Source organism: Gopherus evgoodei, chromosome 10 (assembly GCF_007399415.2).
Source record: "Gopherus evgoodei ecotype Sinaloan lineage chromosome 10, rGopEvg1_v1.p, whole genome shotgun sequence".
In the NCBI taxonomy this organism is placed as follows: Eukaryota; Metazoa; Chordata; order Testudines; family Testudinidae; genus Gopherus; species Gopherus evgoodei.
In genome coordinates, this window is record NC_044331.1 from 50338679 (window position 1) to 50343694 (window position 5016).

Consider the following 5016-nt stretch of genomic DNA (forward strand, 5'->3'; position numbering starts at 1 on the left):
GGTCACCCTCACCATATGTTTTCTAGGTGCTGCCAGACATGGTACTGTATTGCTACACAGCAGCAGCTCATTGCCTTTTGGCAGCAGAGGGTGCATCACGACTGGTAACTCTTTTAACTGATGTTGGTGAGGTCGGTTGGGGGCACTTGGCCAGATATATGTGCTCCTGGCTGGTCTCGGTGAGGTCAGCTGGGGGTGCCTGGATATAAATGGGAGATGACAATGGCCAGCAGTCATACTGCACCGTCTTCTGGCAAGCAGCCAGGAGACGAGGATGGCTAGCAGTCGTACTGCACCGTCTGCTGCTAGCCTAAGATGTATAAGAGAGATTGAGTGGATCAAAACAATAGAGACCAGATTTGTTTTGTATTCATTTGCTCCTCCTTCCCTCTGTGACTAGTAGGGGGAGGGATAGCTCAGTGGTTTGAGTATTGGCTTGCTAAACCTAGGGCTGTGAGTTCAATCCTTGAGGGGGCCATTCTGTGTGACAATCATGTCATTATTCACTCCTCACAACAGCAGACATCACTTTGCACCTTTTTTCAGCACAGACGCCATAGCACAGCAAGCATGGAGCCCGCTCAGATCACCACCACAATTATGAGCACTGTAAACACCACACCTATTATCCTGCAGTATATGCAGAACCAGAACCTGCAAAAGCAAAACCAGGTGAGGAGGCAACGGCAGCCCGGTGACGATAGTGATGAGGACATAGACTTCTCGTAAAGTACGGGCCCCAGCAATGTGGACATCATGGTGTTAATGGGTAGGTTCATGCCATGGAATGCCGATTCTGGGCCCGGGAAACAAGCACAGACCGGTGGGACTGCATAGTGTTGCAGGTCTGGGATAATTTCCAGTGGCTGCGAAACTTTCGCGTGCATAAGGGCACTTTCATGGAACTTTATGACTTGCTTTCCCTTGCCCTGAAGCATAAGAATACCAAGATGAGGGCAGCCTTCACAGTTCACAAGTGAGTGGCGATAGCCCTGTGGAAACTTGCAATGCCAGACAGCTACCGGTCAGTCGGGCATCATTTTGGAGTGGGCAAATCTACTGTGGGAGCTCATAGACTCATAGACTCCAGGACTGGAAGGGACCTTGAGAGGTCATCGAGTCCAGTCCCCTGCCCTCATGGCAGGACCAAATATTGTCTAGACCATCCCTAATAGCCATTTATCTAACCTACTCTTAAATATCTCCAGAGATGGAGATTCCACAACTTCCCTAGGCAATCTATTCCAGTGTTTAACTACCCTGACAGTTAGGAACTTTTTCCTAATGTCCAACCTAAATCTCCCTTGCTGCAGTTTAAGCCCATTGCTTCTTATTCTATCATTGGAGGCTAAGGTGAACAAGTTTTTTCCCTCCTCCTGATGACACCCTTTTAGATACCTGAAAACTGCTATCATGTCCCCTCTCAGTCTTCTCTTTTCCAAACTAAACAAACCCAATTCCTTCAGCCCTCCTTCATAGGTCATGTTCTCAAGACCTTTAATCATTCTTGTTGCTCTTCTCTGGACCCTCTCCAATTTTTCCACATCTGCTGTGATCCAAGTAGCCAACGCAATCAAAGAGCTGCTGATATCTGGGGAATGTGCAAGTCATAGTGGACGGTTTTGCTGCAATGGGATTCTCTAACTGTGGTGGAGCGATAGACAGAACCCATATCCCTATCTTGGCACCGGAGCACCAAGCCAGCAAGTCATAAACCGCAAGATGTACTTTCCATTGGTGCTACAAGCACTGGTGGATCACAAGGGATGTTTCACCAACATCAGCGTGGGATGGCCTGGAAAGGTACATGACGCTAGCATCTTCAGGAACTCTGGTCTGTTTCAAAAGCTGCAGGAAGAGGTTTTCTTCCCAGACCAGAAAATAACCATTGGGGATGCTGAAATGTCTATAGTTATCCTTGGGGACCCAGCCTACCACTAATGCCATGGCTTATGAAGCTGTACACAGGCAGCCTGGACAGTAGTCAGGAGCTGTTCAACTATAGGCTGAGCAAGTGCAGAATGGTGGTAGAATGTGCATTTGGACATTTAAAAGCATGCTGGTGCAGTTTATTGACTGGTTAGATCTCAGCGAAACCAATATTCTTATTGTTATTACCACTTGCTGTGTGCTTCACAATATGTGTGAGTAAGGGGAAGACATTTATGGTGAGGTGGGAGGTTGAGGCAAATCGCCTGGCTGCTGATTACGAGCAGCCAGACACCAGGGTGGTTAGCACAGTACAGGAGGGCACGGTGCACATCAGAGAAGCTTTGAAAACCGGTTTCATGACTGGCAAGGCTACAATGTGAAAGTTCTGTTTGTTTCTTCTTGATGGAAACCCCTACACCCCTTGGTTCACTCTACTTCCCTGTAAGCTAACCATCCTCCCCTCCCTCCTTTGATCACCGCTTGCAGAGGCAATAAAGTCATTGTTACTTCACATTCATGCATTCTTTATTAATTCATCACACAAATAGGGGGATAACTGCCAAGGTAGCCCGGGAAGGGTGGGGGAGGAGGGAAGCACCTGGTGGGGTGAGGGAGGAGGGAAGGACAAGGCCACACTGAACTTTACAATTTATTGAATGCCAGCTTTCTGTTGTTTGGGAAGTCCTCTGGGGTGGAGTGGTTGGGTGCTCGGAGGCCCCCCACCGCGTTCTTGGGCATCTGGGTAAGGAGGCTATGGAAATTGGGGAGGAGGGTGGTTGGTTACACAGGGGCTATAGCGGTGGTCTGTGCTCAAGTTGCCTTTCCTGAACCTCAACCATACACCAGAGCATATCAGTTTGTTCCTCCAGTAGCCTCAGCATCGCCTCTTCCCTTCTGTCATCAAGCTGACACCACCTATCATCTTCAGCCCACCGTCTGTCCTCACGTTCATATTGTGCTTTCTGGACTTTGACATTGTCTGCCTCCACACATTCTGCTGGGCTCTTTCAGTGTGGGAGGACTGCATGAGCTCAGAGAACATTTCATTGCGAGTCTGTTTTTTCTGCCTTCTAATCTTTGCTAGCCTCTGGGAATGAGAAAATAGTGTGAGTGTTGAAACATTTGTAGCTGGTGGAGGAAAAAAAAGGGAGAGTGGTAGTTAAAAAGACACATTTTAGAGAACAATGGGTAGACTCTTTCATGGTAAACTTTGCTGTTAACATTAGATAGGATATGTGCTTTCGGTACAAGGTTGCATTTTGCCTCTTATTGAGGGTATGCTAGTTTGGTATGAGAGATCTTTCATGAAGGGCAGGGCAACAGAATTTGACTTGCAGGCAGCCATGGTAAGACAGTCTTTTGGCTTCTTTAACCTTCATAACATGTGGGAATGGTTTCAAACATCATCGTCCTCATTTCCTATACCAAGAAGCCGTTGGGTTGACCATTTAAAAGGAGGAGGGGCTGCGGTTTTCGGGTTAACGTGCAGCACAAACCCAACTAACCCCCCCGACAATTCTCTGGGATGATTGTTTCACCCCTCCCTGCACCACGTGGCTAACAGTGGGGAATATTTCTGTTCAGCCACAGGCAAACAGCCCAGCAGTAACGGGCACCTCTGAATGTCCCCTTAATAAAATCACCCTATTTCAACCAGGTGTCCAGGAATGATATTACTCTCCTGAGGATAATAGAGAGATAAAGAACGGATGCTGTTTGAATGCCAGCAAACACCGAGACCATAGGCTGCCATGCTTTGTTATGCAATGATTCCAGACTACATGCTACTGGCCTGGCATGGTAAGTGTCCTACCATGGAGGATGGAATAAGGCTGCCCTCCCCAGAAATCTTTTGCAAAGGCCTGGGGGATTTCTGCTCCATCCCCAGACATGTTAACAGACTTTTCCAGTAGCTGTACTGGCTGCAAATGCCAGGGCAAATTAATCATTAAACACGCTTGTTTTTAAATCATGTATAATATTTACAAAGGTACACTCACCAGAGGTCCCTTCTATGCCTGGCGGGTCTGGGATGCAGCCTTGGGTGGGTTCGTGGGGTACTGACTCCAGGTCCAGGGTGAGAAACGGTTCCTGGCTGTCGGGGAAAATGGTTTCTCCATTTCCTTGCCGTGAGCTATCTTCAACCTCCTCCTCCTCATCTTCCTTGTCCCCAAAACCTGCATCCCTGTTGCGTGCTACTCCATTGACAGAGTCATAGCACAGGGGTGGAGTAGTGGTGGCTGCACCACCTAGAATGGCATGCAGCTCATCATAGAAGCGGCATGTCTGGGGCTCTGACCCAGCGCGGCTGTTTGCCTCTCTGGTTCTTTGGTAGGCTTGCCTCAGCTCCTTAAGTTTCTCACAGTACTGCTGTGGGTCCCTGTTATAGCCTCTGTCCTTCATGCCCTCTGAGATTTTTTTCGAATGTTTGGGCATTTTGTCTTTTGGAATGGAGCTCTGATAGCACAGATTCGTCTCCCTATACAGCGATCAGACCCCGTACCTCCCATTCGGTCCATGCCGGGGCTCTTTTGTGATTCTGGAACTCCATCATGGTCATTCACCTGCAGATCAACATGCTGGCCAAACAGGAAATGAGATTCAAAAGTTCGCGGGCCTTTTCCTATCTACCTGGCCAGTGGATCGGAGTTGAGAGTGCTGTCCAGAGAGGTCACAATGGAGCACCCTGGGATAGCTCCCGGAGGCCAATACTGTTGAATTGCAACCACTCTACCCCAAATTCGACCCGGCAAGGTTGATTTCAGTGCTAATCCTCTCATCGGGGGAGGAGTACCAAAATAAATTTTAACAGCCTTTTAAGTAAAAAATAACGGCTTCCTCATGTGGACGGGTGCAGGATTAAATCGATCTAATGTTGCTAAATTCGACCTAAACTCGTAGTGTAGATCAGGGTTAAGAGTTGAAATCCTGTCTCCATTTAAATCCAGGGGAATTTTGACTGTGACTTCACTGGGGCCAGGGTTTCATCCTGAGTCTTTAATGGCCAGGCAGCACCATGAGCCTACTAATATGGCTTGTGATTAGAAGAAACATGACTGGCTGGAAAGAGGTCAACTTTTTTTC

At 48.0% G+C, this 5016-nt stretch overlaps 1 long non-coding RNA gene across 1 annotated transcript; it reads right to left on the minus strand.

Moving 5' to 3' along the window:
• Positions 1-2997: 2997 nt before the first annotated feature.
• On the minus strand, positions 2998-3964 carry LOC115658269. Its single transcript, XR_004002224.1, has 2 exons — positions 3933-3964; positions 2998-3060 (listed from the first exon to the last, which is right to left on the minus strand). It is a non-coding gene; the product is annotated as an uncharacterized LOC115658269 (long non-coding RNA).
• Positions 3965-5016: the final 1052 nt, after the last annotated feature.